Here is a 27,355-nt window from a genome sequence, read left to right as displayed (position 1 = left end):
CATTTGTAGGTACTTGGAAGAACTACACTCCACAAGATTGCCATCAACTCACATCAAAAGCAATCTTCTCATGGCCAAGTATCAACAACGTCTTCTTTGAGATGAAGGAAGCAGACAACAAAATCATATCCTTGACAACTATATGATGATAAATTCACTCGTCATTTGGATATACTATGTTTCTCCTTGTCTGACAAGGATAGATCCCAACTCAAGATGATCTTCTTCAACATTGAGCATCCATGACAAGTTGACCTACATGCCACGTCATCAACATCATTCGAAGATATGTACTCATATCATTGATAAAGCTTTACACCAAGTCATGAGGTAAAGCAACTCAAGTGATATGGAGACATTAAAATGCTTAATCAAAAAATGGTAACCCCATTTTCCGCTTAACGATGAGTATGACCCATGATCAAGCATTCTTGCTTGTCTCCTCAAGTCAATATACTCTAATATAGGTGACCTAGTCACCGCCCAACATCTAAATGAAGATTCTTGTATAGTTCATGTTTTGGATGAATGCTTTCTTGGAACCATTAAATTCTCATCGATATGTGTATATACATTTAAAAAAATCAAAAAATATATTTGTTCTCTTTTCTTCTTAAATTTTTTTGGATATTTTATGTCTAGTTGAGTTGAGAAGTTGAATGTTTAATTGCAACTCGGTCTCTCTGATATGGGAAACTCGGTCTAACTGAAATCTCCCACACGCCTAAGATCAATTTCGGTCCTACCGAATCAAATAGCCTCGGAGACTTCGAAATTTACATTTGTGAATCTCTTAGTATTTTGGATTATTGCCGAAGTGGGAGAAACTTATTAGTGATTCCACAAATTTTTTACATGAGTTCTTATTGATCATTTGCATTTATGCCAAAGGGAGACATTATCTTGTTATCCCTAAATTTTCAAGGGGGAGATACTTCAAATGATCACATCATACAAGGGGGGCAATCATCTAGGATCCCTAACAAACAGGGGGAGAGAAGGTCAAGGAACCCTCATCTATACTCAAGGGGGAGAAAAATTAAAGGAAGCCTTATCAAAGGATCAAAGAACAATCCAGGTGCCCTTACTTTAAATGAGCCCTTTCTCTCTGACCTTTTTGGAAATTAATGCCAATGGGGAGATATATCAAAGCTTCTAGATGTTTATACCAAATGGAAGATCTGCCAAATGGGGAGATATATCAAAGCCTACACAATTCAGAGGGAGAGATACCATTAAGGAGGAGAGATATAAAAGAAGAAAGTCTTATTTGAGTTTTATTGATTACCTTGGATTGAACTTGTCTCACTTTACCAACTCCCGATATCTACATGCTATGATTCAGGGGAAGAGGAAATCTTACATATTCATTCTTAGGATAGAAAAGTTCTAAATATTCTTGGAGACATATCTCTCATCAAATCCTATTTTCAATATGTCTTCCATATCTTGGTACTTTTGAAGGCCTTTGCAGATTTACAATAGAACACTCTTGTGTTATCTAACATTTGTTTTCCCAAGTGTGTACTCCTACTGCTAAGATGCTCAAGAACCTCAAGGTAAATATATGCATCATATCCTTCTTCAGGATGAACTCTTGTCTCTTGCACATACTGTTTGCAAGAGTGAGTCTTAAACATGGAAATCTTTCATTCACATAATTTTCGATGCATATAGTCAAGATTAACATGACTTGTCTTGTCCCTTCTACTATGTGTGTGCTCATGCAGCCCAAAGCACACATCTCTTAAAAGGGATTGCACATATTTAGGGGGAGCTTGTATGAGTCATGAATCTTTCAAAGCTGTCATATTATACAACTTATATTTATTTGATGCTTTGGTTGTATGTTGTCATCAACTACCAAAAGGTGGAGATTCAAAGGACATATGCTCCCTTGGTGGTTTTGATAATTCAGGACAACATACATTGTCTCTTGGACTAACACTTTGACCTAGTATATTTTAGGTATAGTCCATAGAGATGCATTGGCTAAGGATTGTGTGGAGAAGCCCCAAGGAAGGAAAGGAATAGGATTGGCCAAGCTTCAAGCTACTAGACTTTGCGTTTTATATTCATGAGAAATCACATTTGAGTCCATAGGAAAGACAATAGTATTAAAAGGGGGTGAGCTATCTATAATGAATTGGTTGCTCAAGTGCTTAGATATAGCACAAAAATATTCATCCATTCTCCCACAAAATTCTCTGTCCAAAGCCTAAACATCAAAATCGGTGCCACCAACTATTTCCACTCGGTCCTACCGATTTTCTCATGGACAGAACCTTTGCCAAACCCTAGAATCTCGGTACCACCAACTTTCACTTTGGTGCCACCAAAAATCAGTGACAAACTTTGTGGTTTGTCAATTTCAAGAATCAGAATTTCCGAGTCGGACACACCAAGATTGGGAAACTGCCCTAGGTCACCATATCGGTACCATCGAGATTCCTGTATCGTTCTCACTGAGAATTCAAAAGTTGCCACATTAGTGCAACTCGGTACCACCGAGATTCATGTTGGTGTCACCGAGTTGGGCAATAGTATTGTAAAGGTTGGAATTTTGGAGATGCCTATATATACCCCCCCTCCACCACCTCTCATTCGTAGAGGAAGCACTCAGAACACATATACACTTGACAGTTTCATTTTTCTGAGAGAGACCCACCTACTCATGTGTTGAGATCAAGATATTACAATCCATCCATTTGAAACTTGATCTCTAGCCTCCCCAAGTTGCTTTCCACCCAATCAATCTCTCCTACCCGTGCCAAATCTGTGAGAGAATGATTAAGTGCTAAGAAGACTATCTTTTGAAGCACTAGATCAAGGAGTTGATCGTTCTACGACATATATTACCTTTTGGAGGGTGGTGCCTCCTAGATTGGTTAGGTGTTGCTTGTGTGCCTCCTTATTCGTGTTGTGGAGTTGAACCAAGAAGTTTGTACAGTCAAGGATATTGCCTACTTTATGAAGATCTACCCCGAGTGAGGCTAGTCTTGTGTGGATGTAAGCCATGGTGGAATAGACAAGACAGTTTCTTTGTGGACCCCTTGTGGGTGGAGCCCTCCATGGACTCTCGCAGCCGTTATCCTGTGTGGTTGAAGTCTCCACTAAGGTGGATGTACGATAGCACCACCTATCGGAACCACGCCAAAAATCATCATGTCCATATTTTTGTTTGATCTTCCTAAACTCTACTCCTTACTTACATGTGCAATGTCTTTACTTTTCTCTGCCATATATGTTGACTAGCATGTGTAGGGTGCACTAGACTTGTTAGAATTGCTAAAATATGCCAACAATGAAATTTGGGAAAAGGCTAGGTTTTAATTTATGCAAGTAGTCTATTTACCCCCCCCCCCCCCTAGACATCCCTTCTAGTGATCCCACAGTAGGTCACTCTAGAATGCCCCAACCCAAGTGTTTGGCTCTAATTCTTTCAACCACTTGTATGCCTTCTCATTGAGCTCGTGCATCTCATTCATGCATTGGTCATACTTGATTGTTGATGTGATTCTTTCTATATTTTACAATTTGTTCTTGGGTGCATCACCTTTGTATAATTGTTGGAAATTCTTCCACGTAAGGCTGACCTAGAACCCATGTTCTGATTGGGGAAACACATCATTCACATCATTGATGAGCCTCTATAAAAAAGGATAATGTGAAGACAATGTCATCCATAAAAAGATAATATGAAGATAGTAATTAACATGGAATTTGTTTGTGACAGAAGCACACTCTAAAGACATGAGTATTACCTTTTGTTTGTGAGGCATTATACTCCATAGAGAGGTGTTGACAATACCAAGATCCCTCTTAAGCCCCTCAAGAAACCAACCCCAATTTCGTTTGTCCTCCACTTTCACAACACCAATTGCTATGAAAAAAATAGAATCATGGCAAGTGATACATGTATATTGTCTTGATACGACATCCATATATGAAAATCATAGGCTTGCAAACCCTCAAGAAAGCATGTCTTGCATGCATTTGGGCACATGTAGGCTTTGTTGAACTGAACCTAGCTTCAGTATCAAGTGCGAGAAAGAATGAACTACCAGGGTTACTCCTCCTTATATCATTTCCATAGTCCCAGAATATCTTGTACTAACCTTCGTCATCACCATGAATTATCTTCATGGCCAGCCTCCTTTCCCTCTCCAGGTTGGTCCTCGAAGGTGTCATATGCAGTTCTTCCTAAACTACTCTTGAGAAGTTCCCTAGGTTCATGTCCTGATAAACCCTTAAGATATTTCTTTGCAAGGAATGGCTAGTGAATGCTTTCATCTTTCATTTCTTGTAACATGTATGCTCGCTATAGTAACCCGGTTTTCTACATGGATCTAGTTTGCTACATTGTTGGATTACTATAGGAAACTATGCGCTACATAAAATTCGGTCTACTACAGTTACGCTAGAGGAAAATCAAAGTAGGTACATGAAAAAAATAGGTCGCTATAGGAACCCACGAGTCACAAAAAAGGTTCGATACACGCGAGCGTGCGTGCATGCGAGTGGGCCGACCTAGGCGGCGCGCTCTATGTGTGTTTTCTCGACAATTCACCACAACGAGCGAGACATTGGTTGAAATCACTAATTAAGGGACATCCCTTACAAAGGTCACGGCTACATCATTTCATCCTTTAATCATGGCAAGTGACACACTACATGTGCGACACTTGTTACAGTCTCATGGTTGTGTACTTTTTCTTTCTTAGATTCTTCTTTCCAAAACGCATTATCCCTTAAACCATACATACAAATCATGAACCTATTTCACCGTTTAATTTTTTGGAATGAGATGTTCAAAACTAAATCCCATGATAGTATTTTAGACGAACTCACTTCCCCCCAAAATGAAAACAAGCACTAAAATAGACCATGAAATAAAAGACCGAAACCCGAGAAAATCAAAACCTAGAAACGAAAGCACTTTTTAAGAAGAACAACCGTGCTTCCTAAGAAAACACGACCATGTTTATCACTTTTCGGGAAGCACAACCGTGTTTTCCACACGGTGTGCTTCACATGAGAAAAAACAAACAGAACCCTTCCACCCCCCCCCCCAAAAAACACATGCTCTCGCTCGTGCACCCCAAAGAAAATACGTGGTGACGGTTTGACGCACCAGTCGGTAGTGCCTTACACACCTCTAAGCGCGTGCTGGCAACCCAAACCATACAGTTCCCTCTAGTGAGACCTCCTATATGCCACATTTTGTGTCATATAGGAGTGCGACGCACAGGGTTCCATGCGACACGGTTGACTCACTCGGTGAAGCGAGTTGTGTCTGCAGGACATAAAAGACATAAAAAGGGCGGACAATGATTGAAGCGTGGAATATTTAAGAACACAGCACAAGGACGAGATTTGAAAACTTTTTGAGAAATTTGAAAACTTTTTGAGAAATTTGAAAACATGTTTTGACATTTGTGAACACCTTTGAAATGGGAAATATTTTTTGAAAATCGAAACAATTTTTGAAATTCCTAAACATATTTTTAAGAATGAATATATTTTGCAATTACTTATATACTTATTAATTTTGAAACATTTTTTGAAAAAAGATGAACAAGTTTTGAAAACGTGAGCATTTTTTTAAATCACCAACAAAAATTTTAACTTTTTTTAAAACACGATCAATTTTCAAAAACATAAACAATTTTTAAAAACACAAATATTTTTTGCACAAACATATTTTAGAATAAGGGAACATTTTTTGCATGTGTGATTTAAGAAATAAATACAAACACATTTTGAAACTCCTTTTAATATCAAGAACATTTTATGAATTTGCTAATATTTTTTATGAAATCATATTTTTTTCAAAGTAAATAAATAAATAACAAGAAAAATTTGAAAGAGATGAGAAAGATAGAGAAAATATAGTAAAAGATAACATGTTCGGGTACCTTCTAAAGGTTTCTAAAATCGGCTAAAACCATTACTATCCTACCCTAAAATGGGTGCCCACCCTAGAGCGTCGTCTATACGTGGCCATGAGAAACCTGGCCCAGTCGGCCCGACCCGACCCGAAATTCCCGGGTTGGGCTAGGCTTGGGCTTTCCCGTGGGCGAGGCCCGGGCGTGAAAATGAAGCCCAAAGGCCAGGTCGAGCCGGGATCGGGCCTGCAAAAACCCAATTTTACGCCTACGTCGGGTCAGGTTTACTCGGTCGGGTCGGCCTTTTTCGGGCTTGGGCCCAGAAACTAGGCCACGTGATGGGGCTGGGCTGGGCTCGGGCCTGAGTTTTGTATCACGGGCTTTTTCAAGCCCGGTCTGGCTCGGCCTGAGTTTTGAGCACGTATAGTGCCGCCTCACTCGTATGGTGCATTACGTCGGCATATGCCGCACCAAGAGGAAGATATGCGTTTCCCTCTAGTTAGAGATGCATGAGTGGAAACTGAAACTAGTCAAAGTCATTAGTGAAGGTTTGCTCCTTGTAAGTGTTACTTCCCATCTTCTTATACGGTGACAAGTAATTCATTGCATAGGTGTCACCTATCTCAACTTGAAAGTTTTTTTATAAAAATGTTTATTTAAAATGTTTCTCTTAAAATTGTGCTTCCAAATCCCAAATTGTTTTCATAATTGAATTTCTTGCGTCAAGATGTTAAAAACTAGGTTTCGACGATATTCTCTCATGAGAATAGTGGATACCAAAAATTCTAGAAACAGGAAAGTGAATAAAAACAGAAACCAAAAAATATGAATACGAAAAAGAGAAAGAAAAAACGAAAGCATGATTGCGGGTTTTCACTTCGTTATTTTCCCATGGAATCAAATATTTGCTTATTTGCGGAAGCACTTCTTTTAAGTGTGCTTCTCGCAGAAGAAAATCTATGCTTTTATGAAAAAATAATTTATGCTTTCAAAATAAGCAAATATGTGTTTCTCGGGGAAGCATTTATTCTTTCCCTTTTCAACAAAAATAAATGTGCTTTTTGCGTGAAAGCACAATATTTTTTGTATTTTCATGAAGCACAGTCTTCACACAAAATCTATTTTTTATTCAAAACTTAAAGAAAAGTAGGCGAAAACGAAAAAATCATTTAAATCTAAGTGAAATAAAAGCCAAAATTCAGACGAAGCGCCGAGTACACGACACATGATGACTGTTGCGTGCACAACTTGTCGCGCTCCCACACCATAAAAATGACCCTTGTGGAAGCCCTCCAAGGGGTAATCCTTAGGCCTACTTTGGTTTGGAGGAATTCTGTAGGAATTTCATAGGATAGTATTTTTGTAGGAATATTTCCTTTAGAACTCTTTAGTCCATAGGAATGGATTCCTATTCCTACATAGGATTGGTTCCTATCCTCCATATTTTAAAGGAAAAAAATATGAGCCTAGACTCAATGAAAAAATTCCTATGGTGTGAAACAAATGACAACACTTCTCCTATTCCTACTCATAGAATTTGTGATACATGTCATCTCATTTCCTACAAGTTCCTTATTCCTATGATAATCCTATCCTATGAACCAAAGGAGGTATAGTATTTTTGTTTTTAAGAAATAAATAACCTTTAGAGCATCTCTCGCAGACCCATTAAGGGCCTCTTTGATTCACAGGATTCTCAAAACGAAGGAATATGAAAAATGCAGGAATAAGATGGCATGTCCTATAGTATCCTACAAGATTTAAACGAATTTTTGATAGCACGGGAAAAATAAAGGAATTCTACAAAGAGGTTTGGGGCCTCTTTTATTCAAAGGAATTCTATAGGATTTCTGGAGGATTGAAATCCTTAGGAATTTTTTCTATGTTGGTCCTATGATTCATAGGATTGGATCCCATAGAAAATCTATGTAATCTTTTGTACTACATTTCATGGGAATTCTAACATCCACTCCAATATTTTTTACAATTCCTTTGTTATTCCTATGGCATCAAACACTCATTGCTAATCCTATATGATTCAAGTGATCCTGGAGCTGCAACCCTATACTTTTCATGTTCCTACAATTTCCAAATCCCACAAATCAAAGAGGCCCTTTAGTAGATGGAATTTTTCCTCCAAAATGTAGTAGAAATGGATCCTATTAATAAATTCCTAAGGATGTTTATCCTACGAATCAAATGACCATCAAAGGAAAGATTCATAAGGGTTCAAATCCTTCCAAAATCCTATGCAATTCGTTTGAATCAAATGAGCCCCAAAAGTTAACCCTTAAAAACGCGTATAAGGGGACTATAAACCGTTTTTACGGTACGAAATTGCCCCGGACAGAGCAGACCCGGGAAATAAAACTGTATGTCACTATAGCACTTTGTTTCTTTTTTCCTCCTGTCCCACCAGAGCCCATCTCAGGCCACAGTGTGCATCGCCCCGATGTTTCTCACCTCGCCCATGCGCCGCGCGTTCTCGGCCATGCATGCAGTGGAAGAGCACTGCACCGCCCGCCCCAACGGCGTGCTCCCTGTCACGCCTGCCCGTCCCCGATTGAGCCCATCACTACCCACCATCGTGCACGCGTTCCCGGCGTAGCCGTGCGTGATGAGCACATGAATATCATTGTTACACCCATAGGCTCAGCTGCTATACATACTCGACCAGTTACTAGAGCTCACGCACGCCAATTGAATCACCAACTACTTTCGTTTCTTGTAAATCCTTCTAATGTTAATGAACATATGATGTTGCCTAAGTTAGATACTTTTTTTACTTTTGAATGAAGGACCTAGCATGGACAAGAAGGATATCCATTGGAGCAGGATCAAGCATGGAGAAGAAGGTGCACGCGCGGGAAAGCACAATGGAGCTTTCAGTCATGATTTTCGCACTTTGAAGCCACCACAAAGAGAGCATGAAGACTTGGATGAAATATTCAAGACGCCGCTTTATAAATTTTGTTCATAGACTATTATAGGTGTTGCGCCACCTTATTTTTGGGCCAGGCCCATGTAATTTCTAAATATCATATTATAGGCTATTTTTAGAGTCCGTATGTGTGGAGAAACTCAGTTAGGGTCGATTTCGGACCCCTACTCCAAGGGGACACGAAATTCCTCCTTTGTTCCCCCATATATCAAGCCCTTAGGGCGCCGTTTAGACTTGTGTTTTGTTTATATTACAAGTTCACCATACCTGCAACTTCGTGTTCTTCATTTTTGTTCCACGACCACACAAAGGCATCACAGAACCCCACTTTCGTCAATAAAGCTTTCCTCTTATATTCGCAATATCGAGACTGCAATCTTAGTTTCTTACTTGTTATTTGTTTGCATGCAGGAAACAAACGCTCGTGATAAGGTTAACCCTGCCCCGGCATGTTCAATAACCTCTTGGATTTGGTTTTGCGATTGCTAAGGCGTGACGTCCTCACACGTTCGTAGTCGGATCATAAAAGTCTACTCCACCAAAAACAATAGCGACGTCCTCACACGTTCGTAGTCGGATCATAAAAGTCTACTCCACCAAAAACAATAGCCACGATCTCATCAAAAGACAGGGACAACTTCGCCTCTATCAAGCGGTATCAGATTTCCAGGTTGCTCGGTGAGATTTTTACCAGTTTTTCGTAGTTAGATCGCATGTGTTATTCATACCTATAGTCCAAGGAAGAGCCACACACAAAAATCAGGGTTAGATCATCATATCCAAACCAATTTGAGCCTTTGCATAGTCTTTTCAGTATTTTGCTTTGTTGAATTTGCGGTTACATCGTCGTGTCGAGTTGTTAGTCTTAGTATCTAGTCCTTTAGAGTTTTGAGTTATGTTAACAGGTTGTCACACCGACACCGCGCCATCTTTCATCGCTGCCATATACCACCACTACACTACCATCATCGTTGTTGCTATATACCACCATCAGGCCACCATCATCCTTGCTCCCATATATCACCGCCACATATCCACCACCAATCCTAGTCTAAGTCCTTTACGTATTAGGTTAATTTCGAGATCCTCTTATTTTCGATTTCGCATTTCCTTACGTGAGTAGCTTTCAAAAAAAATAGTAAAAACACAATTTCGTGCGTGAGTCTCACACGCTTTTCACAACACTTTTTAGGCCAAAATTTTGGAGAGTGGACTTTTTTCCATATCGTGTTGTTAGGCTTTTTAGAGAATTTCGAGACACTCATAGTGATTTTTGTCGCAATTTTGGTCGTCGCAGCCCCGAATTGCTCCAGAAAAAAATTAGTCAAACAAAATTTTCGTGCCTATCCTGCCTATACGCCTTCGGAAAAGTTTTGAGACACTCGCCATTATAGTGATTTTCTGAAGAAAAAGGGCAAAGAAATCAAGCGCAAAAAAAAAAGAAAGCGAGAAAAAAATCAGAGTGTGCTCTTCCGTTGATCGCGTGTAGGTCGTGCTTTTGTTGGTGTTCTAGGCTCGCGTCTCTAGTACGGTCTAGGCTAGGACCAGCATGGTACCGTCGTTGAGCGTCTTTTCAACTTTGCATTTTTTAACTTATTATTGCTGACCCTTTTTGCTACCATATTATAAGTCTTCCCAGCTTCACATACATCTACGTCGTCTATCTTACACCACCTGGCAATCGCACTATCGAAGTTTGAGAGTTTTGACTACAACGGTTGCCGATCACCACGTGTTGCTCGGTAAGAACTAGTAAGAATTTGAGATTTTCTTGACGGATTTGTGATACATCACCACCACCACCACCACCACTTCCTAGTAGTTTGTAGGTTCATATTCGTATTTCTTCGTATTGCTGCTAACCATGCCAGGATCACAAGCCAACGAGATCGACTGGGAGAGCTTGACCAACCAGGAGCTCCATGATAAATTTCAGCAAATGATGGCTGACCAGGTACAAGACTTCGTGACCAGCCTTGGAGAGGCCATGGAGAAGCTAGATGGTTTGGAGAAGACATTTGACACCAAGATGGATGCCAAGTTCAATGAGGTGTTTGCCTGTCTACCACCACCAGCTGCAGCTTCTGTCCCTCTCCAACAACAACAACAACGGCAGCAACGAGGCCTGGATTTTGTGGGACGAGCGCGACGTGTGCCTTGAGGCCAAGCACATAATTCTCGTGTTGTTGCTCCTGCTGCTACTACTGAGGTTTCTGTGGCCAACCAGAATGAGGATTATGATGGTGATGACGATGATGAGGGAGAGGTTTCTCCAAATCAGCACCAGGGACAACAACAACCACCACCACAAGCACCGAGTCGTCCACATGGATACAATTGCAATGGTAGGGATGCACCACCACTTCAAGTATGTGATCTTGACCATCTCCCTAAACTTAAATTGAACATTCCTACATTTTATGGTCAATATGTTCCTAATATATATCTTACTTGGAAGTTAGAAATAGAGCAACGTTTTACATGCTTACAATTTCCTGAGGATAGACATGTTGTTGTTGTTGTTTGTTCATTCACTAGTTTTGCTTGTGTTTGGTGGCCTGAACATTGTCGAATACATCATGCTAATATTCCAACTACTTGGACTGCTTTGAAAACTGCTATGCGTACTTGTTGGGTTCCACCATATTATCAAAGTGAATTACTTAAAAAATTGCAGCGTTTAAGACAAGAAAAAAATTATGTAGAAGAATATTATCAGGAATTACAAACTGGCATGATTAGATGTGGTATTGTCGAGGACAATGAAGCTAGGCTAGCACATTTTATGGGTGGGTTAAATAGAGATATTCAGACTATTCTAGAATATAAGTATTATAACACTATCACTCGTTTATTCCATCTTGCTTGCAAATCTAAACGTGAAGTGCAGGATCGACACGCATTGGTGGGAACTAAATTTTCTATAGGTCGCACTTCCTCATGGATGCCACAGACCTCATCTACTTCCACACGACCTCCTGCATCAGCACTGCCTACTTCAACCACCAACTCCAACAAACATACCAAGAAATAGGCCCCTGCCCCACCCTCCGCCAAGAGCACACCTTCCGGGCCAGCACAGAGCTCTTCTTCATCCATGGCATCCACATGGCAAACACATGAGGTTATCTGTCATCGTTGCAAGGGTGGAGGTCATTATGCGAGAGAGTGCCCATCCAAGTGTGTGATGATTGTTACTGAGGATGGTGGATATGACTCCACTATTGATTATGAGGAGGAGACTCTGGCTCTTATTGGAAGTGAAGAACAGGGTGTACATGATACTAAACAAGAGACACAATACATGCATGCTGAATATGCTGATAGGTATGAAAGGTTAGTTGCTCAACGTGTTTTAAGTGTGCAGGTAACACATGCTGAGCAAAATCAGAGGTACTACTTGTTGCATGCAAGGGAGTTGTGAAGGAATGTTTTGTTCATTTAATCATTAATGGAGGGAGTTGCAACAACTTAGCTAGCATGGAGATGGTGGAGAATATGTCTCTCACCACCAGACCACATCCTCATCCTTATTACATCCAGTGGTTCAACAACCGTGGCAAGGTTAAGGTAACACATATTGTTTGTGTGCATTTTAACATTGGTACATATTCTAATTTTGTTGATTGTGATGTGGTACCCATGCAAGCATGCTCCGTTTTACTTGGTAGACCATCGCAATCCAATAAAAATTATCTACCCCATGGTAGGACAAATCAGTATACTCTTGTTCATAAGGATCAAAATATAACTTTGCTTCCTATGTCTCCTGAACATATTATGAAAGATGACATTGCTAGAGCTAGTAAAGCAAAACAGGACCTACATAAGAGTAAAAATCATATTGTAGCAAAGAAATTTAAGCAACACAATAAGCCTAATAACCATCATCTAGTGTTGCATCTAAAATAAAACTGAAGAGTGGTTATTTACTTGCCACAAAATCTGATATTACTGATTTGGATGTTACTACATCTGTTTGCTATGCTTTCGTATGCAAAGAGGTACTATTTTCATTCAAGAACATGCCTCCCTCTTTGCCTCCTGTTGTCATTAACATTTTCCAGGAGTTCACTCACATCTTTCCACAAGACGTGCCACCGGGATTACCACCTATTAGAGGGATTGAACATCAGATTGACTTAATTCCCGGTGCATCGCTGCCCAACCGTGAACCATACCGCACCAATCCATAGGAGACGAAGGAGGTTATGCATCAAGTACCGGAGTTGTTCGACAAACGTTATCTACGCCAATCTCCTAGTCCTTGTCACTACAGGAATCAGCTTCTTTGTCATCTGTCATGGCGGACGGCAAAGCGACATTCCACGAACGACAAAGTCCTTTGTCGTTCGCTGGCGGACGGCAAAATTTCTATGATAGCTGTCACACCCTGTTTGTACCTCACTTCAACTGTAGTTCCAAAATCTGAGTTTATTAAAAAAAATCCAAAACCAATGATGTGAGTGCCATGATTGTCATTGTGTGATTGTATGCTTGAGTGAGTGGATTCAAAAACCATATTTTCAACATGATTATTCCCAAAAAAAATCTTATTTTGACTATTTTAAAAATCTTGCTTTGGGTTGCACTACAAGTCCCTGAAGACAAGGGAGTGCCTTTACCCAAAGATGGTAATCTGGTTTTAGAACTATATTAACTCTCCAATATCATAAAACAATTATTTTTCAAATTATTTTCCTATTTTATATGCATATCCATTTCTGAGGCCAGGAATGATATTTGTATATGAAAAATTACATGTCTGCCTTAGAAAAAACTGAGAAAATTAGGAGATGCTGAGAGGACATATATTTTTCATACATAAGATTTTCAACCCCTATTTGTATTCAAAACATTTGAGAAAACCCTTGAAAACCAACTCTGTCTGTTTTGACCTTTTGAAATATTTCCAATAAATTCCTAGAAAATTCCAGCAACCTCCGCAAGCTATATTTGGTGGCCACACCAAGTTTCACCTCATTCCAAGGTGGTTTGGTTCACTAAATAATTCAAAAACCCTCTATGTCCAGAATCAAGTTGAACCATCTCTACATTGCAAAGTTTATCCAAATGGCTGGAAACTTTGCGGGAGTGTTCAACACCCCAAAGGAGGAGTCTCTGCCAAAAATGGGATTTGCAGAGGGTAATCTACCCACATACTCTTTGGAAGGGACAGATCTGCCCATTTTGGGGTGATTTCAAGTTTGCATTGCCAAACTTGTCCAATGAAGCTCAAATTTGGTGAGTGGCCCCTCCTTGAATCCAAGCCGAAGAACCAAAAACCCCAATATAATTTCTGGCTCAAGTATGGCATCACTCCTTTAATCACTTCCCTTGACCAGCAAAGAGTCTCTCGGCTCTCAAACGGCTAAGTATCTTCAAACCCAGCACGAGGACACACCAGACACGGCCAATGCGCCCAGAGCGCGCCAACATGCGGTGGCATGCCAAAACTGCGCTTTGGGCATGCTGCAGGGCGCACCCGAAGCAAAGGTGGCCAGCCCAGGCCGGTTGAAGCCTCCCCCATTGCCCATTCGTGTCCCCGACAACCCCTCTGTATCAGGGCAGCCTCAAGGCCCCTCCTCCCTCGCTCTGTTTAAAGGAGTGATGCATGCCCGCACGCACCAAATTCGGCCAGAAGACCGTGACCACACATGCACGCTCCTCCTTGCTCTCTCTCCCTCTCAGTGAGTCACAGGGGGTCCTAAACCACGTCCGCAATACCGTGGTTTCGACCCCGAGCTCTCACTGCCCCTCCTACGAGCCACGGTGAAACCACCGGCGCTTCCAGCTCGGTGCATCGTTGGGGGCCTATAAATAGGCCTTCCCCTCGCTCCAGCACCCTAATCCCACTTCTCCAGAGCCTAAATCGCACCACTAGCCACCCCATTCGAGCACAGCGAGCTCCTATGCTCGAGATCAACCAAGGCCCCGCCGCTTCGGAGCTCCGTCGATCTCGGCCTACAGGCCATCTCCCACTTTCCTCTCTCCTTCTCCGTGACCCTAGCAGCCTCAGGGAGATTCCCCATCACCTCCCTGAGCTAATCCCTGCCCGTAGCACGTAGTTCATCAACCTCCCGAATCGGCTCCACCGCAGCCACCTCGTTGTCGGTGAACCAGGGCCTCCCCGTCGACCCCCCTCAACCACAGCAGGTAGGCGACCGTAAGCTGGTTCCATTCCTACCATCAGTTGGGCTCGAGGGCACCAGTAGCACCGCCGACATGCCTTCCATCCCCTTTGTCCAGAGGTGGAAGACGACCCCGACGGGTGGGGTACACATGTCGGTGGCTCTTCTCTCTCCCCCTCTCTCCTCTCTGCCGCTGACCGCATAGGCCCGTGCATCAGGTTTGAACCTCGCCGCGCGCGCGCCTGGGCTAGCTGGCTGGCTAGCCAGCCGGGCCGGCCCAAGCCACAGGCCGATCCACGCATGAGCCATAGCCCCCTTTTCTTTTTCTCTTTAATCCAATTTTAAAGGATTTTTGTAAAATTTGTTATCCAATATAATTTAATTATTTTTCCACCACAATTCTTCTAAAAATGAGTAGAATTTAATAGAGCCTTTGCACAAATTTTTGAGACAAGTTTTATGTATAACAATAATTAAAAAGGCTATTTTGAATATTTTAGCTTCTCTTGAAATGATTTTTAAAATAATCCCTTCACCATAACCATAGACAAATATTTTCAAAATGATAATATAGATTTATCAGAATAGAGCAACATTTTTAAAGTGAGTTTGTGCTCTGTTTTTGAGTGAGCTAGTTATTATTTCATTATTTATTACGACGATAGATACCACGTTTGACGAAGGAGTTGGACTCGAAGACCCCGAAGACCTCGAATACTTAGCTGATCAAGGCAAGCAGCCCTTTGACCATGTTTAAGAAAATATTATATTGCATGCTAGTAGAGCAATTATTCCCGTTGCATATCATCATGAGTATTCGGTAAATCATCAATATGATGTTTCCAATGGCTCCTCCGCAGCACTTGCATTTTGAGCATGATCCTACCGCCTATGAGGGTCACGCTAATATCACGTTGACAAGTAGAGCTAAGCATATTAGAAGCATGCGCATGATTATGATAAATATCAAAGGTTTATGAAAACCCCGTTGGGTGCCACTAATGCCCGGGGGTGATGATGAGATAGGTGGCCACTGATACGTCTCAAACATATCTATAATTTTTTATGGTTTCACGTTGTTATCTTGTCATCTTTGGATGTTTTGTTTACCTTTTATATCTTTTTTGGGACTAACTTATTAATTCAGTGCCAAGCGCCAGTTCCTGTTTTTCTGTACTTTTGACTTTTTAGATCTGATTTTGGAACGGAGTCCAAACGGAATAAAATCCCCGAAATAAATTTTTCCAGAACGGAAGAAGATCGGGAGGCTTGAGGGCCAAGGCAGTGGGCTCACAGGGAGCCCACAAGCCCTGTTGCCGCGGCCTGGGGGGGCCGCGTCAACCAGGCTTGTGGCCTCCCTGGCGCTCCCCTGCCATAGCTCTTTGGCCTATAAATTCCCTAAAAATCCAGAAAAAATGAGGGCATCCACGAAAACACTTTTCCGCCGCCGCTAGCTTTCGTTTCCGCGAGATCTCATCTGGAGACCCTTCCCGGTGCCCTACCGGAGGGGACTTTGGAGTTGGAGGGCTTCTGCATCAACATCATCGCCTCTCCAATGACTCGTGAGTAGTCCACTTCAGACCTACGGGTCCGTAGTTAGTAGCTAGATGGCTTCTTCTCTCTCTTGGATCTTCAATACAAAGTTCTCCATGATCTTCATGGAGATCTATCCGATGTAATCCTCTTTGGCGGTGTGTTTGTCGAGATCCGATGAATTGTGGATTTGTGATCAGATTATCTATGAATTATATTTGAGACTTTGCTGATTTCTTATATGCATGATTTGATATCCTTGTAAGTCTCTCTGATTCTTTGGTTTTGTTTGGCCAACTAGATCTATGATTCTTGCAATGGGAGAAGTGCTTGGTTTTGGGTTCATACTGTGTGGTGACCTTCCCCAGTGATAGAAGGGGCAGCAAGGCACGCATCGTGTTGTTGCCATCAAGGGTAACAAGATGGGCTTTTATCGTAGATATGAGATTGTCCATCTACATCATGTCATCTTGCTTAAGGCGTTACTCTGTTCTTTTGGACTTAATACACTAGATGCATGCTGGATAGCGGTCGACGTGTGGAGTAATAGTAGTAGATGGAGAAAGTATCGGGCTACTTGTTTTGGACGTGATGCCTATAGATATAATCATTGCCTTAGATAACGTCACGACTTTGTGCGGTTTTATCAATTGCTCGAGAGTAATTCGTTCACCCACCGTCTACTTGCTTTCATGAGAGAAGCCACTAGTGAACACTACGGCCCCCGGGTCTATTCACAACTATCGTTTCCACTTTCACTTTTACTTTGCTTGTTTACTTTGTTGCTTTCAGTTATCACTTTGCAAACAAACTATAAGGGATTGACAACCCCTTCATAGCGTTGGGTGCAAGCTCTTTGTGTTTGTGCATGTACTTGTGACTTGACGAGATCTTTCGCTGGTTCGATACCTTGGTTCTCAAAACTGAGGGAAATACTTACCGTCGCTGTGCTACATCACCATTTCCTCTTCAAGGGAACACCAATGCAAGGCTCCAAGGCCGCGGGGAAATCCTTTGCATATTTGCCAAGGAAGTCCCTAAAGGCGTAGCCGTAGCAGCAGGATTCCTGGTGCCGTGCCAAGGAAGGTCTGTTGTCGCAGTAGGAGAAGGATTTCTGGCGTCGTTGCCGGGGAAGATCAAGTCAAGAATAGTCTCTCGTCAACATGCTGATTTCTGGCGCGGGGAGGAGATCTATCCAAGTAGGTGCCACAAACTCATCTCTTGCATTTACCTTTTTTGCGAGTTGCCTCTCGTTTTCCTCTCCCCCACTTCACATTTGTCGTTTTCATTTGCCTTTCTCCTTTTCTGTTTTCATTTGCCTTTTTGCCGTTTTCCTTTGCCATTTTCTTTTGCCCTTTGTCGTTTTCCTTTGCTGGTTTTCTTGCTTGCTTGTGTGCTTGTTTGTTTGTTGAAGTCATCATTGCTGAAAACACCAAACTTTTCAACTTCTCGAGTGCCAATAATAATGATTTTATTAGTACTCCAATTGCTCCCGCCACTAGTGCGGAATCGTATGAAATCAACGCAGCTTTGCTGAATCTTGTGATGAAAGAGCAATTCTCTGGCCTTCCTAGTGAAGATGCCGCATCCCATCTCAATACCTTCATTGAGTTTTGCGATATGCAAAAGAAAATAGATGTGGATAATGACGTGATTAAGTTGAAGCTTTTTTCCTTTCTCGTTGCGAGATCGTGCAAAAACTTGGTTTTCTTATTTGCCTAAAAATAGTATCGATTCTTGGGATAAGTGCAAAGATGCTTACATATCCAAGTATTTTCCGCCGGATAAGATTATCTCCTTACGTAACTATATCATGAATTTCAAGCAACTTGATCATGACCACATTGCACAATCTTGGGAGAGGATGAAGTTAATGATTAGAAATTGTCCCGCTCATGGCTTGAGTTTGTGGATGATTATACAAATCTTTTACGCTGGTTTGAATTTCGCTTCTCATAATAACTTGGACTCCGCCTCAGGTGGAACGTTCATGGAAATCACGTTAGGAGGCGCTACAAAACTCCTAGACAATATCATGACCAACTACTCTCAGTGGCACACTAAAAGGTCACCTGCTAGCAAAAAGGTACACGCTATAGAAGAAATTAACTCGCTTAGTGCTAAGATGGACGAGTTGATGACTTTGGTTTCTAGTAGAAATGCTCCTTTAGATCCTAATGACATGCCACTATCTTCCTTGATTGAGAGTAGCAACGCTGGTTTGGACGTTAATTTTGTTGGTAGGAACAACTTTGGCAACAACAATGATTTTAGAGGAAACTATGTTCCTAGGCCTTTTCCTAGTAACTCCTCTAACAATTATGGCAATTCCTACAACAACACTTATGGAAATCATAACAAATTACCCTTTGATTTAGAGAGTAATATCAAAGAGTTCATCAACTCTCAAAAGATTTTCAATGCGTCCATAGAGGAAAAACTACTCAAAATAGACGATTTGGCTAAGAGCGTTGATAGGATGTCTTCTGATATTGATGCTTTGAAAGTTAGATGTGCTCCTCCCAAGGTCAACTTGGATGAAACTTTAAAAGCTATGCGTGTCTCCATGAATGAGAGCAAAGAAAGAACCGCCCAAATTCACGCTAGGCATGAATGGTTTAAAAGGGTGCGTTCTAGTGATGCAAATCACGAAGATCTTAAAGTGCTTGGTGTGACTCCTCTTTAATCTTTGTTTTCGCGTGTCAAACCTATTGATGAAGGGGCTGGATATGAATCCACTTTGGTTGAAAAACGCCCCAATGATTCGGAGCCCACCTATCTTGATGATAAAGGTGTGGAGAGTGGAGTAGAAGAAATCAAAATTTTGGGTAGTAATGAAACTCCCACTTTGGATTTTAAGTAATTCAATTATGATAATTGCTCCTTGTTTGAATGCATTTCTTTGATGCAATCCATTGCAAACTCTCCACATGCTTATAGCCAAAGCAAAGCCTTTACCGCGCATATCGTATATGCTATGATGAAATCTCTTGAAGAGAAGCTCGAATTAGAAGTCTCTATACCTAGAAAACTTCATGATGAGTGGGAACCTACTATCAAAATCAAAATAAAAAACTATGAATGCAATGCTTTGTGTGATTTGGGTGCTAGTGTTTCCGCGATTCCAAAGTCTTTATGTGATATTCTTGGTTTTCATGAGATTGAAGAGTGTTCTCTTAATTTGCATCTTGCGGATTCTACTGTCAAGAAACCCATGGGAAGGATCGATGATGTTCTTATTGTTGCAAATAAGAACTATGTACCCGTGGATTTCATTGTACTTGACATAGATTGCAATCCTTCATGTCCCATTATTCTTGGTAGAACTTTCCTAAGGACTATTGGTGCTATCATCGATATGAAGGAAGGGAATATTAGATTTCAATTTCCCCTAAAGAAGGGCATGGATCATTTTCCTAGAAATAAAATAGGATTTCCTTATGAATCTATGATGAGGGCTACTTATGGTTTGAGCACCAAGGATGACTATACGTGATTCCATCACCTTATGCCTAGCTAAGGGCGTTAAACAATAGCGCTTGTTGGGAGGCAACCCAACGAATCTATCATTTTTCTTTCTGTTTTGTGTTTTCCACACTTTCATAATTCTGTTATGATTGTGTTCTTTGTGTTTCTTTTGTGTTTGTGCCAAGCCAAACCGTTATGATTAGTCTTGGGGATGATCGTTTGGTCATGCTGAAAAAGACAGAAACTTTCTGCTCACGAAAAGAATTTTCATTTTTTTCTGTATGAGCTTTTAAGTTGATTCTTTTTTCTGCTGATTGCTACGCATATTCTTCAGACTGTCGTAAGTTCTCTGAATTTTTGAAGTACCAGAAGTATACGAAGTATACAGATTGCTACAGACTGGTCTGCTGTTAACAGATTCTATTTTTGTTGAGTTGGTTGCTTATTTTGATGAAACTATGGATAGTATCGCGGGGATATTAGCCATGGAATATTGAAAATATGTAACCCAACATCAACATAAGTAGAATTTAAGTTTGCTACAGTACCTAAGGAAGTGGTGGTTTGCTTTCTTATACTAATGTTATCTCGAGTTTCTGTTTAAGTTTCGTGTTGTGAAGTTTTCAAGTTTTGGGTAAAGTTCTTATGGACAAAAAGATAAAGAGTGGCAAGAGCTCAAGCTTGGGGATGCCCAAGGCACCCCAAGTTGATTCAAGGATGTCGTAAAAGCCTAAGCTTGGGGATGCCCCAGGAAGGCATCCCCTCTTTTCGTCTTCAATCCATTGGTAACGTTACTTGGGGCTATATTTTTATTCACCACATGTTATGTGTTTTGCTTGGAGTGTCTTGTATCGTAGGAGTCTTTTATTTTTGTTGTGTCACAATCATCCTTGCTGCACACCTAGAGAGAGATACATGCACTCACCGTGATTTTGTCGAGCTTCACTTATATCCTTTGGTTAGACAATTCAGCTCACATGTGCTTCACTTATATATTTTGAGCTAGTTGCTTTTGCTCTATGTGCTTCACTTATATCTTTTAGAGCACGGCGGTGCGTGGCTTGGTAGTTGATCTATGCTATGAAAGTAGTCACAAAAGGGGTAGTTATCCAAAGGGATATGAAAACTTCCACCTTCATGTGCATTGAATAGTTAGAGAAGTTTGATTCATCTCAATTAGTTTTGAGTTGTGGTTATGGTAATATTGAAGTTATATTAGTAAGGTGTTGTGGATCTAGAAATACTTGTGTTGAAGTTAGTGATTCCCGTAGCATGCATGTATGGTGAACCGCTATGTGATGAAGTCTGAGCATGATTAGTCTATTGATTGTCATCCTTTGTGTGGCGATCGGGATCGCGCGATGGTTTATACCTACCAACCCTTCCCCTAGGAGTATGTGTTGAATGCTTTGTTTCAATTACTACTAAAACTTTTGCAACAAGTATATGAGTTCTTCTTGACTAATGTTGAGTCCATGGTTTAGATGCACTTTGACCTTCCACCATCACTATCTTCTTTAGTGTCGTGCAATTTTCGCCGGTGCACGAAACCCACCATTAGCCTCCCTCAAAACAGCCACCATACCTACCTACTATGCCTTATTCAAAGCTATTCCGAGATATATTGCCATACGACTACCACCATGACATGTGCCACCACTTCTACATTGCCATTGCATGATCGTAAGATAGCTAGCATGATGTTTCCATTGATGTCTATTCCATGCTAGATCATTGTCACGGTATACTACCAAAGGCATTCCATATAGAGTCATCATTGCTCTAAGTTTTGAGTTGTAAGTGTGATGATCATCATTGATGGAGCATTGTCCCATGTGAGGAAATAAAAGAGGCCAGCGAAGCCCATTTAAAAAAAGAGAGGCCAAAGATGCCCACCAAAATAAAAAATAAATAAATAAAGAGGCCAAAGAGCCCACCAAAAAATGAGAGAAAAAGAGAGAAGGGACAATGCTACCACTTTTTTCCACACTTGTGCATATTAAGCACTATGATCTTCATGATTGAGAGTCTCCCGTTTTGTCACCACCATATAGCTAGTGGGAAATTTTCATTATATAACTTGGCTTGTATATTCCAATGATAGGCTTCCTCAAATTTGCCTTAGGTCTTCGTGAGCAAGCAAGTTGGATGCACACCCACTAGTTTTCTTTAAGAGCTTTCACATACTCTTAGCTCTAGTGCATAATTTGTATGGCAATCCCTACTCATTCACGTTGATATCTATTGATGAGCATCTCCATAGCTCATTGATATGCCTAGTCAATGTGACCATCTTCTCCTTGTTTGTCTTGCAACCTCCACCACACTCCACACCACTTATAGTGCTAACACCATGGCTCACGCTCATGTATTGAGTGAGAGTTGAAAAAGTTTGAGAAAGTAAAGGTGTGAAAACAATTACTTGGCCAATACCGGGGTTGTGCTTGATTTAAATTCGTTGTGCAAGGATGATAGAGCATAGCCAGACTATATGATTTTGTAGGGATAACTTTCTTTTGGCCTTGTTATTTTGAAAGTTCATGATTACCTTACTAGTTTGCTTGAATTATTATTGTCTCCACGTCAATAGCAAACTATTGTTTTGAATCAAATGGATCTGAACATTCATGTCACATAAGAGGAGTTACAAAGGACATCTATGCTAGGTAGCATGAAAGCATCAAAAATTCATTCTTTATCACTTCCCTACTCGAGGACGAGCAGGAGTTAAGCTTGGGGATGCTTGATACGTCTCAAACGTATCTATAATTTTTTATGGTTTCACGCTGTTATCTTGTCATCTTTGGATGTTTTGTTTACCATTTATATCTTTTTTGGGACTAACTTATTAATTCAGTGCCAAGCGCTAGTTCCTATTTTTTCTGTGTTTTTGACTCTTTTCAGATCTGATTTTGGAACCGAGTCCAAACGGAATAAAATCCCCGAAATAAATTTTTCCAGAATGGAAGAAGATCGGGAGGCTTGAGGGCCAAGGCAGTGGGCTCACAGGGAGCCCACAAGCCATGTTGCCGCGGCGAGGGGGGCCCGTGGCAACCAGGCTTGTGGCCTCCCTGGCGCTCCCCTGCCCTAGCTCTTTGGCCTATAAATTCCCTGAAAATCCAGAAAAAATGAGGGCATCCACGAAAACACTTTTTCGCCTCCGCAAGCTTCCGTTTCCACGAGATCTCATCTGGAGATCCTTCCCGGTGCCCTGCCGGAGGGGACTTTGGAGTTGGAGGGCTTCTACATCAACATCATCGCCTCTCCAATGACTCGTGAGTAGTCCACTTCAGACCTACGGGTCCGTAGTTAGTAGCTAGATGGCTTCTTCTCTCTCTTGGATCTTCAATACAAAGTTCTCCATGATCTTCATGGAGATCTATCCGATGTAATCCTCTTTGGCGGTGTGTTTGTCGAGATCCGATGAATTGTGGATTTGTGATGAGATTATCTATGAATTATATTTGAGTCTTTGCTAATTTCTTATACGCATGATTTGATATCCTTGTAAGTCTCTCCAAATCTTGGGTTTTGTTTGGTCAACTAGATCTATGATTCTTGCAATGGGAGAAGTGCTTGCTTTTGGGTTCATACCATGTGGTGACCTTTCCTAGCGACAGAAGGGGCAGCAAGGCACGCATCGTGTTGTTGCCATCAAGGGTAACAAGATGGGCTTTTATCGTAGATATGAGATTGTCCATCTACATCATGTCATCTTGCTTAATGCGTTACTCTGTTCTTTTGGACTTAATACACTAGATGCATGCTGGATAGCGGTGGACGTGTGGAGTAATAGTAGTAGATGCAGAAAGTAACGGTCTACTTGTTTTGGATGTGATGGCTATAGATATAATCATTGCCTTAGATAACGTCACGACTTTGCGTCTTTCTATCAATTGCTCGACAGTAATTAGTTCACCCACCGTCTACTTGCTTTCATGAGAGAAGCCACTAGTGAACACTACGGCCCCCGGGTCTATTCACAACTATCGTTTCCACTTTCACTTTTACTTTGCTTGTTTACTTTGTTGCTTTCAGTTCTCACTTTGCAAACAATCTATAAGGGATTGACAAACCCTTCATAGTGTTGGGTGCAAGCTCTTTGTGTTTGTTCAGGTACTTGTGACTTGACGAGATCTTCCGTTGGTTCGATACCTTGGTTCTCAAAACTGAGGGAAATACTTACCGCCGTTGTGCTACATCACCCTTTCCTATTCAAGGGAACACCAACGCAAGGCTCCAAGGACGCGGGGAAATCCTTTGCATATTTGCCAAGGAAGTCCTTGAAGGCATAGCCGTAGTAGCAGGATTCCTGGCGCCGTACGAGGGAAGGTCTGTTGTCGCAGTAGTAGCCACTTTTGGAGAAGTGGTGCACCGGGTATATTTTGGTGAGGGTGGTTTCACAAATGGGAATAGATTTATGATGTGTCGTCCGTCCCAACCTTACATGTGCGACCACGTTACCCCTTTATGGGACGAGGCTTTGTTGATTACTCTGGTCGGTGCTAGCAAAGAGCCACATTACTAGTGGCAGGAGTGATGTGTGGTCACTCTCGTGACGGGGTCGTGCCAGGTAGGATGACTATGTCGTTTTTACATGTTCCAGGCACAGCGTTGGTCCATGGATGGATGATACTATACAGAGTTGGTGCTCGTAAGACGTACATCATGTGGGCTGGGTACCAATCGAGTGGACCTCTTTGTCTAGTATCGTCATGGGAAAGGCATTGATCGGGTACTTACATCGGTATGTTATATACCGCAAGTCGTGGATGACACAGAAGTTTTCTGGATCTCGTGGGTACAGCATACAACCGTTGCAATGCGTCAAACTATTTGAATAGCCGTGTCCACGGTCAAGGACAGTTGGGTAATCCTGCTTAAGCTATGTCCAGTCGTTTCCGCATAAACCAAGTGAGTGTGTGTGTGTTGAAGGAGTTATCTGAGTAAGAGATGATATGACCAAGTGTGGTGACTTGGCATATTGGGTGAACCTGAAGTGTTCAGCCATAACAGATATGTTGATATCTCTAACATGTACATCTAAATACCATCTAGCTTATGATACACATCAATCTATGATCGTTGTTTATTTACAGTTAAGCTACTATCCACAAAAACTGCATATTACTTGTTGTCATACCTACTGCATTATCCATATCATGGGTTGTTTGCGAGTACATTCAAAGTACTCACTGGCTTGCTACTGGTTATGTTATTGACTAGAAATGGAAGGACCGGAGTTTGGAGAAGAGTACGTCATCGGAGACGGACTTGCGAACTAGGACGCTTCCCAGTCAGAATGCGTGTTGGTGTAGGCTGATGGCATGGGCACCCGCTTAGCCCCAAGATTTCCACTAGTAGATGTATCGGTGTGATTTGGCCTTATAGGACCTAACTATGTGAACTTGACCTTGATGGTCCTTTGATGTATTATTTCGGTATGTTGGATGTAAGACTCTTAATATTCAGTATCTGTGTGTTCGGTGAGCATTGATCTCTGGGATCACTGAGCACGTTCATTCGGTGATCTTGACCCATAAGTCAGGGTCCCCATAGAGCTGGTATCAGAGCCATCCTGATTGTAGGAAGCCTTAGGTAGCATGGACGATAGCCGAGACGAGTAGTGCACTCAGCCCTTAAACTTGAGATTTTCTCCACCCACAAAATTTTTAACCCTCTCCTACAACCTTGTAGATGGCCGCCGTACCCGAGATGCTTTTGGAGACACGCTTTCCCCTACTCTTGGGAGATAGCTTCGAGAAGTGTCAAGTACATCACACGCCCATTTTCCTCTACCACGAGCACTGGGTCAGCGCTGACACCAAAGAATATCACGTGGATGTGATAGTGAAGGCTAACAACTCCCCAAATAGTTGGTTCTTTGAAGGACCACAGATGGAGAATCTGATGTTGGCAGTGGAGACAGCCGCACGAGAGGCACTTGTGCGTCTTCGCGACCTCCTTCCCGAGATTGCTAATGAGCCAGGTACTCATCACCTGCCTTTTATTAAGGACGGGATTGATGGGAGCTGGACGCTTAACCCATCCTCGGAGGATGGAACGCCACTCGGGTTTCAGACCTACTTCAGCCTCTCCGCCCACACCTTGATTCACCTTCTGATCAAGCAGTCTGTGAAGCTTCACCAAGAACTACACCAAGTCAAGGACCTACTTCGCTTGGAAAAGATGAAGACCCACAAGGTCAAGAAGGAAGAGCGCCCAGAGGACAGTCAGCCATTGCCTTCCGAGGAGGGATACCACCGCTTCAGGACACTCCTATCCACAGTTTCTGTATAACCGTGGAATAATATACTCAGCTCCTCACCGCTTCGCCAACAAAGAGACACCGTGATGGACCGCTCCCATCTCCCACACCTCTTAGGGAGGAAGGGAACGACGAGGATGAAGACGAGGATCATGTTGAGCCTGCATACGAGACCGAGCAGTACGCCGCTTAGAGGAACATCTTAGGCGATTAGGGGTCTCCCCATGCGTAGTTAAGTCCATGTATCGGTTCGTGAGAACCATGAGTGTTGTGTGATCATGTATGATGCAAGCCGCATTTCTGCCTTAGGCAGCTTGTAAGAGACTACATCACTCATTTTAATTCAATGCATTAGATTTCCCAAAAAACTTGGTTTAACTCGCACACCAGCACGGTACCAAAACCCCCTGATTTAGGAACTCCATCCCTCATGATTCTCCGACCAATTCGGCATATTTACCTGTCTGCTCCCCTGACAAGATGGTGATTTCAACACGCACCAGCACCTTCGGCAACCCCAGCTCTGCCACCTCTGGCTAGTAGCAGGGAACCAGTGGTGTTGGGGATATTACCTGTGACTTACCCGCCCTAGTTGGTCCGGGTTAGTCATTAGGCGATTCATCCGAGCAGGTATTTGGGCCTTGTCCTGGTCAAGCCAAGGTCATATGACGGTTTGTGAATCGGGGAAGGTCTCTGAGCTTCTGAAGATAGCGACTTCGAGACCATCGGGGTCACGATTCGTAGGAAGGAAAGTATCCTTGTAAACCCTAGGGGATTTGACCTGTATATAAAGGCGAGTCCCAGGGGAAGAGAGGAGAGGTTAGAAATCATCGAGTGCTGGGTTTGGCGAATTACGCTCCCCTTGTAATCGAATCCACATCAATACACACAAAAGCAGGATGTAGGCTATTACCTCCTCGCGAGGGGCCGAACCTGGGTAAATCGCCGTGTCTCTCCCGCTTAACCCCTTTGAGTCGCCACCAAGGTGCGATGGCTCCAGTGTTAAGTACTTTCACGAGGACATCTGCCGTGACAAAACCACGACAGTTGCCGCCCACCGTGGGGCCTACGCACGGTGGAGTTGAGTTCTCAAAGGGAGCCCTACCAGGGTTTGGGAGTTACGCGA

Source organism: Hordeum vulgare, chromosome 6H (genome assembly GCF_904849725.1).
Source record: "Hordeum vulgare subsp. vulgare chromosome 6H, MorexV3_pseudomolecules_assembly, whole genome shotgun sequence".
Lineage (NCBI taxonomy): Eukaryota > Viridiplantae > Streptophyta > Magnoliopsida > Poales > Poaceae > Hordeum > Hordeum vulgare.
The sequence above is the reverse complement of the archived record's forward strand: the minus strand, read 5'-3'. Positions refer to the sequence as shown.